Source organism: Dendrobates tinctorius, unplaced genomic scaffold (assembly GCF_039654945.1).
Source record: "Dendrobates tinctorius isolate UK_male_01 unplaced genomic scaffold, ASM3965494v1 ptg000059l, whole genome shotgun sequence".
Classification (NCBI taxonomy): Eukaryota; Metazoa; Chordata; class Amphibia; order Anura; family Dendrobatidae; genus Dendrobates; species Dendrobates tinctorius.
In genome coordinates this window covers 13,322,690-13,335,002 of record NW_027361727.1, presented here as the reverse complement: position 1 = coordinate 13,335,002, position 12,313 = coordinate 13,322,690, and the positions used below count along the sequence as shown (strand labels likewise).

Sequence of the window (12,313 nt, the reverse complement as noted above, 5' to 3'; positions counted from 1 at the left end):
AGCAGAGCCGATCGAGTTGTGGATGCTTCTTGCCTCCCGTGAAGCATGCTAAAAAAATTTTAAAAAGTTTTTAAAAATATGAAAAAAATAAAAAAATATATAAAAGTTTAAATCACACCCCGTTCTCCCCATTTAAAAAAAAATTACACATATTTGGTATCGCCGCGTTCAGAATCGCACGATCTATCGATAAAAAAAAGAATTAACCTGACTGCTAAACGGCGTAGCGAGGAAAAAAATCAAAACGCCAGAATTACGCTTTTTTGGTCGCTGCGACATTGCATTAAAATGCAATAACAGACGATCAAAAGAGTCTATCTGCACATAAGTTGTATGATTAAAAACAACTTCTTGGCACGCAAAAAATAAACCCTCACCCAACCCCAGATCACGAAAAATGGAGACGCTAGGGGTTTCGGAAGATGGCGCAATTTTTATTAGAAAATTTGGAATTTTTTTTCACCACTTACATAATAATTATAATAATCTTTATTTATATAGCGCCAACATATTCCGCAGCGCTTTACAGTTTAACAGTTTTAAAACACAAGTCATAAGTAACAAGGTTAACAATACAATAATTAAAGCAAAATAAGACAAAATAAGATGACCCTGCTCGTGAGAGCTTACAATCTACAATGAGGTGAGGGAGATACAGAGTACAGGTGTGTATTTACAATGGTGTATTTACAATGATGGTCCAGCCATCTAGAGGGAGTGAAGGATGGATGGAGATAGTGAATGGGCTACACACGCACCCTTACACATAGAATGACTTTGATTAGTGAACGTGATAAGCCGCTCTGAACAAATGTGTTTTGAGGGAGCGTGTAAAACTGTGCAAATTGTTTAGTCCTACTTTCTTGGGGTAGAGTATTCCAGAGGATAGGAGCAGCACGGGAGAAGTCTTAGAGTCGTGAGTGGGAGGTACGGATTAGTGCAGAGGTTAGTCGAAAGTCGTTTGCAGAGCGCAGCGATCGGCTAGGCCGATAGACAGAGATGAGGGAGGAGATGTAGGGGGTGCCGCACCGTGGAGAGCTTTGTGGGTGAGAACAAGTAGTTTAAATTGGATCCTATAATGAATGGGCAGCCAGTGTAATGACTGACGAAGAGCGGACACGTCCGAGTACCGATTATCCAGATGGACAACCCTGGCTGCTGCATTAAGTATGGACTGGAGAGGGGATAGTTGAGTGACGGGGAGGCCAATTAATAGAGCGTTGCAGTAATCCAGCCGGGAGTGGATCAATGCTACAGTGAGGGTTTTTGTCGTTTCCATGGTGAGAAAAGGGCAGATTCTAGAGATGTTCTTTAGGTGTAAGCGGCAAGAGCGGGCAAGAGATTGTATATGGGATGTGAAGGAGAGATTGGTGTCAAACATAACACCCAGACAGCGCGCCTGCTGCCGGGGTGTTATTGTGGTGCCACTCACGGAGAGGGAAATGTCAGATTTAGGGAGGTTAGTAGACGGCGGAAGCAGAAGTAGTTCAGTTTTGGAGAGATTGAGTTTCAAATAGAGAGTGGACATGATATTGGAGACTGCGGACAGACAGTCACTGGCGTTCTGTAGTACAGAGGGGGTAAGGTCGGGGAATGACGTGTATAGTTGTGTGTCATCAGCATAAAGATGGTACTGAAAGCCAAATCTGCTGATGGTCTGTCCAATTGGGGCTGTGTAGAGAGAGAAGAGAAGGGGGCCAAGGACTGAGCCCTGAGGCACCCTGACAGCAAGAGGAAGAGGAGATGAAGTGGAGCCAGAGAACAAAACACTGAAGGAGCGGTCAGAGATATAGGAAGAGAACCAGGAGAGAACAGTGTCCTTAATGCCTAGTGACTGGAGCCTAGAGAGTAGGAGATGGTGGTCAACAGTATCGAAAGCTGCAGATAGGTCAAGAAGAATGAGCAGAGAGTGGTTACCATTACGTTTTGCTGTCAGAAGGTCATTGGTCACTTTGATGAGTGCAGTTTCATTCGAATGTAGGGGACGGAAGCCAGACTGTGAAGGGTCTAGAAGGGAGAGAGTGGAGAGGTAACGGGTAAGGCAGGAGTAGACAAGGCGCTCCAAAAGTTTAGAGATGAAGGGGAGATTGGAGACTGGTCTGTAGTTTGTGCAGGATGGGTCGAGAGCGGGTTTCTTTAGTAATGGAGTAACAATGGCGTGTTTGAAGGAGGATGGGAAAATGTCCGAGGAGAGGGAGATATTAAAGATTGTAGTTAGGTGGGTTGTGACGACTGGAGAGAGACTGGAGGAGATGTGAAGGAATGGGATCAGTAGTGCATGTAGTCGGACGAGAAGAAGAGAGGAGTCTGGAGACTTCTTCTTCTGTGATGGGATCAAATGTGGAAAGTGAGCCAGGGGAGATGCAGGAAGGGATGGGAGTCACATCACTTGGTGGTTGGGAGCAGATTTCCTGACGAATATTATCTATTTTTTCTGTAAAGTGGGAGGCCAGGTCATCAGCACAAGTGTCTGTGACAGGAGCTTGTGCTTTTGGCCTGAGGAGGGAGTGAAAAGTGTCAAAAAGTTTCTTGAGGTTGTTGGCTAGTGAGATCAGGGTGGTGAAGTAGGTCTGTTTGGCGAGGTGAAGGGCAGCGTTATAGGCTCTTAACATAAATTTGAAGTGGATGAAGTCTTCTGGTGTGCGGGTTTTTCTCCATAGGAGTTCAGCACTCCTAGAGCATCGCTGGAGAAGTTTAGTTTGCAATGTGAGCCAGGGCTGTTTTACTCTGTGCTTGGAGGTTCTGAGGGTGAGGGGAGCTACTTGGTCAAGGGTGCTTCTAAGAGTGTCATTGTAGTGATGAACAGCCAGATTAGGACAGGAAGAAGAGGAGATTGGGGATAGTGATGAGTGTAGTGAGTCTGAAAGTGTCTGAGGGTTAATGAGGACCTAGACATGTTTGCTGTCTATGAATTTGTAATGACCTGGAGAATCATTATTCAATATATTGGTTGCACCATGCAAAAAATAACGAAAAGGATAGCAGAACATTTAAGGAACATTGAATTAAAAAACGCAGCTTATTCTGGAGCGGTAAAACATTTTGTCAGAACACACCAGGGCGATATTAGCTCATTTGCATTTTATGCTTTAGAAAGGGTTAATAACCCTGAACGGGGAGGTGACAGGCAAAAATTGCTGAATATAAGGGGAAGCTTTTTGAATTTTAAAACGTGATACAAAATTCCCGAATGGCATGAATTTTCGTAATGATTTATTTTATATTTATTGAATTATGGTATTTGTATGTGTTTTTGAATTTCTGGTGTGTATACTCTTTCAGGTAGCCACTTTTGTTTGTTGATTGTTTGCAAATCTAACCTGCCATTAGGATTCTTCAAGTCATTATGATTTCATATATACCAAACATGTCTAGGTTATTTTTTATCTAAGGCCTCTTTCACACTTCAGTTGTTTGACGTCAGTCAAGATCCGCCGTTTTGTAAAAGGATCCGCCATTTTTTTTGACAGATCCGTTTTTTTCCCATTGACTTGCACTAGCGGCGGATTTTGACGGATGGTCATCCGTTGGATCCGTTTTTTGACGGATCTGCCATATTTTTGACGTCCGCTGTCTTGAGTGGACAGACAATGAAACTTTTTTTGTCTGCGTTAAAACAGCGGATAGGGCGGCGGATCCGTTGCCAACCGTTATTTGACGGAATCTGGCAACGGATATGCTTTTTTTTTGTTTTGTTTTTTTTACATTGAGCATGCCCGGAAGAATTTCCTTGCCCGAAATTTAACCCAAAATATTCTCTCTCTCTCATTCCCAGACTTTAAATTTCAGTCTCTAGCTGCTAAAGCGGATCAGTCCAAAAATGGATCCGGTGGCATCTGTTTGTACCACAATAGAGACAGATCCGTTTTTTCACAACCTGGCGGATTTTGACTGACGTCAAAAAAACTGAAATGTGAAACAGGCCTAATGGGTTAAAAAAAATTCCAAAGTTTGCTAAAAAAATAAATAAAAATTGCGCCATTTTCCGAGACCCGTAGCATCTCCATTGTTCGTGATCTCGGGTCAAGCGAGGGCTTTTTTTTTTGCGCGCCGAGCTGACGTTTTTAATTATACCATTTTGGTGCAGATACAAACTTTTGATCGCTTGTTATTGCGTTTTAATGCAATGTCGCAGCGACCAAAAAACCTTAATACTTGCGGCTTGATTTTTTCAGGTTAATCCTTTATTTATTGATAGATCGTGCGATTCTAAACGCGGCGATATCAAATATCTGTAGGTTTGATTTTAGTTTTATTTTGAATGGGGCGAAAGGGGGGGTGAATTGAACTTTTATATATTTTGCATTTTTTTCCATATTTTTAAAAACATTTTTCTTTAACTATTGGCATGCTTCAATAGTCTCCATGGGAGGCTAGAAGCTGCCACAACTTGATCGGCTCTGCTACATAGAAGTGATGCTCAGATCGCCTATAGGTAGCAGATTTACTGCATTGCTATCAGCGCCGACCACATGGTGGTGCTCACAGTAATCCAGCATCAACAACCATAGAGGTCTCAAGGAGACTTTTGGTTGTTATGCCGACACATCGGTGACCCGCCATCACGTGACGCAGGTCATCCAGTGTGCGTATTTCCGGCCGGATGCGCTTGTTAAATGCCGCTGTCAGTGTGACAGCAGCATTTAACTAGTTAATAGCTGCGGGCGGATCGCAATTCCACCTACAGCTATTACGAGAACATGTCAGCTGTTTAAAACAGCTGACATGTCCCGTCTTTGAGGTGGGCTCACCGCCGGAGCCCTCATCAAAGCTGGTGATACTGACATTGGCATAATAGTACGTCTGATGTAAGGGGTTAAAACCCTCTATGATTTATATGTACAGTTGCCCGGAAAGTTACAAAGACTATTCTGGAAACAAACAAGCACTGCATTTGGCCATTTTCATCTGGGCCATGGATTTTAAAAGAGAACCCAAGTCTGACCCCTGGAAAACTTCCCAACGTTAATCAAGACTAAAATCTTTTGACTGAAAGTGATAACTCCTGTCTTTTAGAAAAGAGAGATTAAATTTGACAGTAATATATATAATATTTTAAAGCTGTGAATTGCCTGAAAAAAACAAACAAAATAAAAACACACCACTAAATTGCAGCCTGACTATAGGCAACTCACAATTCACATGCATCTTAAAGCTATGTGCAGACAGTATTTTTGCAAAGTTTTCAGAAAATGAGCACAACCTCCAATTTTTTTTTCTTTTTTAACCCCTTTCTGCCAGATGACGTACTATTCCCGGGATAGTACGTCATCATTGATCAGCCGCGCTCACGGGGGGGAGCGCTACTGATAGTGCCAGGTATCAGCTGTGGGAGCCAGGTGTCAGGTGTCACGGACCGCTCCCTGCACTTTTACCCCCGGCACACTGTGATCAAACATGATCGCAGTGTTTCAGGAGCAGGCAGAGGGGCTGTCAGCTGTGACAGCACCTCTGCCTTTGGATCGGAGACCCCACGGCATGTTGCGGGGTCCCAATAGCTGACATGAAGACCCGATGACGTCATGATGACATCCAGGTCTCCAGGCCTGAGAGACTTCCAGTCATGCACAGCGCATGTCAGGAAGTCTCTGTTGTCAGTGCGTAGAAGCTGCAGTGCTGACAGCTTCTATAGCATGCAGATAAGCGAGCAGCCTGAACAAAATAAGTGTCCCATAGTGGGACAAAGTGTAAAAGTCAGAATTAAATAAAAAAAATCTTTTAAAATAATAGTAAAAATATTTAAAAAAAAAAATATATTTATTTAACAATAAATCAGTATTTGAATACAAAAAAACTCTTAACCATATAAGTACACATAATTGGTATCCCCTCGTCCGTAACGACCCAACCTATAATGTACCACTAGTTAACCCCATTAGTGAAAACCATTTAAAAAAAAAAAAAGCCCAAAAAACCAATGCTTTATCATCATACCGCCGAACAAAAAGTGGAATAACACTCGATCAAAACGACGGATATAAATAAACATGGTACCGCTGAAAACGTCAACTTGTCCCGCAAAAAACAAGCCGCCATCAGGGAAAAAATAAAAAAAAGTTATAGCTCGCAGAATAAAGCGATGCAAAAATTATTATTTTTTATATAAAAGTTTTTGTTATATAAAAGCACCAAAACATTAAAAAATGATATAAATGAGGTATCGCTGTAATCGTACTGACCCAAAGAGTAAAACCGCTTTATCAATTTTTCCACACGCGGAACGGTATAAACACCCCCCCAAGAAATTCATGAATTGCTGGTTTTTGTTCATTCTGCGCCCCTAAAATCTGAATAAAAAGCGATCAAAAGATGTCACGTGCCCGAACATGATACCAATAAAAATGTCAACTCGTCCCGCAAAAAAATAAGACCTCACATGACTGAGCAAAATATGGAAAAATTATAGCTCTCAAAATGTGGTGATGCAAAAACTAATTTTTTGCAATAAAAAGCGTCTTTTAGCGTGACAGATGCCAAACATAAAAACCCGCCATAAATAGTAAATCAAACCCCCCTTTACCACCCCATTAGTTAGAGAAAAATAAAATAAAAAAATGTACACTGCTCAAAAAAAATAAAGGCAACACTTAAACAACAGAATATAACTCCAAGTAAATCAAACTTCTGTGAAATCAAACTGTCCACTTAGGAAGCAACACTGATTGACAATCAATTTCACATGCTGCTGTGCAAATGGAATAGACAACAGATGGAAATTATTGTCAATTATCAAGACACCCTCAATAAAGGAGTGGTTCTGCAGGTGGGGACCTCAGACCACATCTCAGTACCAATGCTTTCTGGCTGATGTTTCGGTCACTCATGAATGTTGGTTGTGCTTTCACACTCGTGGTAGCATGAGACGGATTCTACAACCCACACAAGTGGCTCAGGTAGTGCAGCTCATCCAGGATGGCACATCAATGCGAGCTGTGGCAAGAAGGTTTGCTGTGTCTGTGAGCGTAGTGTCCAGAGGCTGGAGGCGCTACCAGGAGACAGGCTAGTACACCAGGAGACGTGGAAGGGGCTGTAGGAGGGCAACAACCCAGCAGCAGGACCGCTACCTCCGCCTTTGTGCAAGGAGGAACAGGAGGAGCACTGCCAGAGCCCTGCAAAATGACCTCCAGCAGGCCACAAATGTGCATGTCTCTGCACAAACGGTAAGAAACCGACTCCATGAGGATGGTCTGAGTGCCTGACGTCCACAGATGGGGCTTGTGCTCACAGACCAACACCGTGCAGGACGCTTGGCATTTATAACAGAACACCAGGATTGGCAAATTCGCCACTGGCGCCCTGTTCTCTTCACAGATGAAAGCAGGTTCACACTGAGCACATGTGACAGATGTGACAGTCTGGAGATGCCATGGAGAGCGATCTGCTGCCTGCAACATTCTTCAGCATGACCGGTTTGGCAGTGGGTCAGTAATGGTGTGGGGTAGCATTTCTTTGGAGGGCCGCACAGCCTTCCATGTGCTCGCCAGAGGTAGCCTGACTGCCATTAGGTACCGAGATAAAATCCTCAGACCCTTTGTGAGACCATATGCTGGTGCGGTTGGCCCTGGGTTCCTCCTAATGCAGGACAATGCCAGACCTCATGTGGCTGGAGTGTGTCAGCAGTTCCTGCAAGATGAAGGCATTGAAGCTATGGACTGGCCCGCCCATTCCCCAGACCTGAATCCGATTGAGCACATCTTGAGCACATCTGGAACATCATGTTTCACTCCATCCACCAAGGTCACAATGCACCACAGACTGTCCAGGAGTTGGCGGATGCTTTAGGCCAGGTCTGGGAGGAGATCCCTCAAGAGAACATCTGCCGCCTCATCAGGACCATGCCCAGGCATTGTAGGGAGGTCATACAGGTACATGGAGGCCACACACAATACTGAGAGGGACGTGGAGGCCACACACAATACTAAGCATCTTTTCCTTGTCTTGAGGCATTTCCACTGAAGTTGGATCAATCTGTAATTTGATTTTCCACTTTGATTTTGATTAGCATTCCAAATTCAGACCTCCATGGGATATTAATTTGGATTTACATTGATCATTTTTATGATTTATTGTTCTCAACGCATTCGACTATGTAATGAATAAAGATTTGCAACTGGAATATTTCATTCAGTGATGTCTAGGATGTGGTATTTTAGTGTTCCCTTTATTTTTTTGAACAGTGTATTTATTTCCATTTTCCCATTAGGGTTAGGGTTGGGGCTAAAGTTAGGGTTGGGATTAGGGGTGTGTTGGGGTCAGAGTTGGAGTCAGAATTGGGGGGGGTTCCACGGTTTAGGCACATCAGGGGCCGTCCAAACGTGACATGGCGTCCGATCTCAATATCAGCCAATTTTGCGTTGAAAAAGTCAAAGGCGCTCCTTCCCTTCTGAGCTCTGCCGTGCGCCCAAACAGTGGTTTACATGCATATATGGTGTATCAGCGTACTCAGGACAAATTGCACAACAACTTTTGGGGTCCAATTTCTCCTGTTACCCTTGGTAAAAATAAAACAAATTGGATCAGAAGTAAATTTTTTGTGAAAAAAAAGTTAAATGTTCATTTTTTTTAATCATTCCAAAAATTCCCGTGAAGCACCTGAAGGGTTAATAAACTTCTTGAATGTGGTTTTGAGCACCTTCAGGGGTGCACTTTTTAGAATGATGTCACTTTTGGGTATTTTCTATCATATAGACCCCTCAAAGTGACTTCAAATGTGATGTGGTCTGTAAAAGAAAATAGTGTTGTAAAAATGAGAAATCGCTGGTCAACTTTTAACCCTTATAACTTCCTATAAAAAAAAAAAATTTTGGTTCCAAAATTGTGCTGATGTAAAGTAAACATGTGGGAAATGTTATTTATTAGCTATTTTGTGTGACATATTTCACTGTTTTAAAGACATGAAAATGCAAACTTTGAAAATTGCGAAATTTTCAAAGTTTTCCCCAAACTTCCGTTTTTTTTTTTCCACAAATAAACGCAAGTTATATGAATGAATGTTACCACTAACATTAAGTACAATATGTCACGAGAAAACAAAGTCAGAATCACTGGGATCCATGGAAGCGTTCCAGAGTTATTACCTCATAAAGGGACAGTGGTCAGAATTGTAAAAATTGGCCCGGTCATGAACATGCAAACCACCTAGGAGGTTAAAGGGGTTAAAAGGATTTGGGGAGTTTCTGCTCAATTTCTGTTCAAAAAACACCACTGTGTGCATATACCATTGGGGTATGGCTATGCAGCAGCTTTGGCTGCAATGTTGGTTGCAAGCCCAAAGATCGCAATATGCTGCTACGACTTTGCAGACTAACACAAGTGAATGTGATTGCATTGCAGTGAGAATACAAAGACACAAAAACAAATCCAACGGACTGAATTTTTGTGATTTGCTTGTCAAGGTCACAGCACCTTGCGGTTTGCAATACAACCTCCATTACATTCACATTATGCGGGGATGTAGAAGTGGCACAAAGTGATCTTTAGCTACATGACCTGTGTCATGGCCAAAGCCACGGTGTGACCCACTCCGGCCTCGTTTTCCAAGCTGCAAAGTGACCGAATGACAATTATTAGATGTGGTCTTCATGTCATGCTCCCGGGTGAAAGTGGACAAAGACTATTGCCCATCACTCAAATATATCATGCAAAGTGTATCAGTCATTTTCCCCAGCTTACAAAAAAAAAAAAACAACACACAACAACCACACACGAGCCATGGCATGATAAATCTCAAATTAACATTAAACTACAATAAGAAATAAGAAAACAAAAAACACTTTTTTTTTCAAAGGCTCAGTTCACACTTTGCGCTATGGAGCAGTTTTCTAAGAAGTTATGAGAAGCCTAGGAGCATGTTCACATTGTCAGGAAGTAAACATGGATTCTGTGCCTAAAATCTTTACTAACACTGCTGAAATTCTTCCCAAAATGCAAATATTTTAAAACATGTTCCCCAGGAAAAAAAACAGGAGAAAAAAAAAAAAATAAAAAAATAAAATGAACTAACTCGCGGCAAGTTTTTAATTTCATAACCTTACTGTCAACAGCGCTGATACGGTGGCGCATGTCTGACAAATCAAGAGTTTCCATCTTGGTTTTTCCTGACCTTATGTGAACATAGCTTAAAAGAAAAGTATAACTGAAAGTTTTTACATTTCTATTTGTTTGTTTGTTTTGTTTTAATCCATTACTACTTGTGGGATAATATTTAAAAAAATGGCAATGAAACAAAGTCTGTATCAGGACTAAACGCCACACGTTCTCACCTGTTCTTATGAAGATAAAAGCGGTGTATGCTCCAAACACTGCAGTGTATGAAAACTGAAAAGCTACAAGAAAAATAAAATGGCCTCAATTGTGCAAATTAAGCAAAGAAAAAAACCAAAAAAAAAAAAAACAAGACAAAATGATAAAAATAAAATTCTATTCATAGTCTGAAAATGGAACATTACATACCAGCAGACAGAAATATGCTCAGGACGGTACCTTGCCGAAACCTCAGCTGTTCAATGACATGATGAAAATGAGCTGAAAAAAAATAAAATACAATAAAATTAGAAATTATATATCCAAGAATGAAGCAGAGCAAGTGTACTCTCCTAAACGCACCCAAGAAAGTGTTCACAGAAGTCCGTGCAAACACCTGTTAGGCCGCGTTCCCACGATGAGCTTTTGATATTGCAGATTTTCTGCGCTATTTCTGCACCCATTAAAGGGAACCTGTCACCTCGTTTTTCCGCTATAAGCTGCGGCCACTTCCTTTTGGGGATTATCTACAACATTCTATAATGCTGTAGATAAGCCCCTGATCTAACCTGGAAGATAAGGAAAACAACTTTTATTATACTCACCCGGGGGCGGACCGGTCTGGTCCGATCCGATGGGTGTCGCAGGTCCGGCGCCTTCCATCTTCATGCAGTGAATGTCATCATCCTCCTTGTTTCGTGTCACGGCTCCTGCGCAGGCATACTGATCTGCCCTGTTGAGGGCAGAGCATATTCCTGCAGTGCGCAGGCGCTGAGCCTCTCTGACCTTTCCCGGTGCCTGCGCACTGCAGTACTTTGATCTGCCCTCAACAAGGCAGATCAGTACGCCTGCGCAGGAGCCAAGACACAAAGCAAGGAGGATGATGACATCATCTCTAGAAGATGGAAGGCGCCGGACCTGCGATACCCATCGGATCGGACTGGACCGCCCCCGGGTGAGTATAATAAAACTTGTTTTCCTTATCTTCCAGGTTAGATCAGGGGCTTATCTACAGCATTATAGAATGTTGTAGATAAGCCCCGAAAGGCAGTGGCCGCAGCTTATAGCGGAAAAACGAGGTGACAGATTCCCTTTAAGTAAAATAGATTACGCGCCTTCTTTTCAAAAAGAAGCATTGTATAAAAAAAATTTAAAAAAAACTCACCCAAAACTCATCGTGGGAACGTAGCCTAAGTTCTTGGTCAAGGTTTTAAAATGCATCATCATTCTTGGTGGAGGTTTTTATATTATGCAGACCTTAGATAATAATGGGATAATACTGGCTGCACACAGACTGTAAAAATAATTGCCTGAACTTACCCCGAGCCTAAATTCAGACAAATGTATGTTTGATTCGTTTGTGCAACAGACTGCACATAGACCAATACTAGTGTACGTGCTAGTGCACAGGTCCACATTGGGGGAGAAAACAAAAAAAATTATAAAACCTTGCAAATTATTTTATTATGGGATTTGTCTTCATTCCAGTAAAAAAAACAAAAAAAACATGCAAGTTGCTTCTAAACCCCGGATTTTGCCCAGTCTATTTGCATTAATATCAGAGTGCACGCATTTGGAGTACAGATGATGGCAGTGATGGGACAGCACTAGTGATGAGCGAACGTGCTTGGATAAGGTGATATCCTAGAATGCTCGGATGCTAACCAAGTGATATCGGTGTACTCGAAAAATATGTTCAGTCCCTGAGGCTGCTGCAGGAGATCGTTCTGATAAGCAGAACACTCAGGAGTCAGGCAATACTCATCACTGCCATCATCTGTACTCCAAAGGAATACGTTCTGATAGCAATGTAGCTGAAGGCAGGCAGAGAGACTGAGGAAAAGCCGCCATTTACAGGTGTTTTTTTTTGTTTTGTTAAACAGCAATAAAAACAAATTCCTTAATGAAGATATTTGGAAAGTTTCATAACTTTCCATTCTGGACAAAATAAAAAAAAAAAATAAAAAATAGCTTAGGTATTCTTTTTAAAGACTACATCAGTAGGATCAACCCCTCCTAAGGCCTGTTTCACACATCCGTTTTTTGACGTCCGCCAAAGTGTGAAAAAACG

General features: G+C 42.0%; 1 pseudogene; it reads right to left on the bottom strand.

Moving 5' to 3' along the window:
• Positions 1–6,239: 6,239 nt before the first annotated feature.
• LOC141092350 (CAAX prenyl protease 2-like) overlaps positions 6,240–12,313 on the bottom strand; it is a 140,293-nt pseudogene continuing 134,219 nt past the window's right edge.